This window comes from Puntigrus tetrazona, chromosome 4 (genome assembly GCF_018831695.1).
Source record: "Puntigrus tetrazona isolate hp1 chromosome 4, ASM1883169v1, whole genome shotgun sequence".
Taxonomy (NCBI): Eukaryota; Metazoa; Chordata; class Actinopteri; order Cypriniformes; family Cyprinidae; genus Puntigrus; species Puntigrus tetrazona.
The window spans coordinates 28173233-28174293 of NC_056702.1; the positions used below are offsets into that span (position 1 = coordinate 28173233).

At 38.7% G+C, this 1061-nt stretch overlaps 1 protein-coding gene across 1 annotated transcript in view; it reads right to left on the reverse strand.

Annotated features, from left to right (window-relative positions):
- Window positions 1-1061, reverse strand: part of LOC122342473 (zinc finger protein 362-like) — a 6336-nt gene that overhangs the window by 1982 nt on the left and 3293 nt on the right. The gene's annotated exons all lie outside the window — the stretch shown is intronic.

Sequence of the window (1061 nt, forward strand, 5' to 3'; positions counted from 1 at the left end):
TTAAAACGTGATTACTGATATTTTGGTATACGAGATTCTAATCTGATGAATATAAACATTTCAAAATAGGCCACTGCTTTTGATTACATCATAATCAAAAAAACCCCCCCAAAAAAACCATGAACACTTTCCATCGGTGTAACTCAATGTCTCAGGGTGTTATGTGGAGAAGAATAGAGGGCGTTAACACTTAACGGGGTTCAGAGGTCACGCTACATCCTAATTGTGCGGTTCAGTTAGAAAAAGCTGAACCTGTGTGACACTTCTTCAGTTACATCGTGACAAAAATCCATTTGATGGACATTGCCATTCTGCAATTATGCCATTTAATTAAAAAAATGACAAAAAGGGCACTTTTTCCTTGAAATACTGTGATTGGAAGGGATTAAATTCGCATTGCACACAAAAAAAGGCCTTGTCGCAAAAAGTAAAACATCTATGATGCAACTAACGCAACTCATTTGTTTAGAGAGTGTTGTATCTTACTGACACTCTGTTATGTTAGCGGGGGATTTCTTGGAATTCCTTCACCTTTAAAAGTACAAAATACTCAAGTAATGACGGTGCTTATAAAATCCACAGAACTGACCTTACCGCAACTGTGTCACGGCACACAGAACCCAAAAAGTAACCTTTCACTCCTCGACCGTGACCTTAAAGAATAATAGATGCTTAAAGCGGAAGAAGTGTCACATCCACAGTAAAATAAAACGCAATATCCTGTCAAAACTAAATCGAAACTCTCATAGCTGCCCAAAGCGAGAAGCCGCTCCCATACTGTAAAAGATTCATTCAACTTTGAGCCAAAACCACGAGGCTGAAAAGTGCTTAAAGAGTATCTTTGGAAGTCTCCCTTTACACACCTTTGAAACGAAATGTTAAATGATCACAACTCATTCTTGTTTTGGAAAAATCGATTCAATTCCTTTAGACTGGCGTCTGGAGTTGACAGCAGTTGTCGAGTCTGTGACCTGTAGTAGGCTTTATATGACTAAGAGCTAAAGGGGCGAAGATAAATCACTCAAATGTCCTCCGAGGTCTCTCAACACTTATCGTGTTTT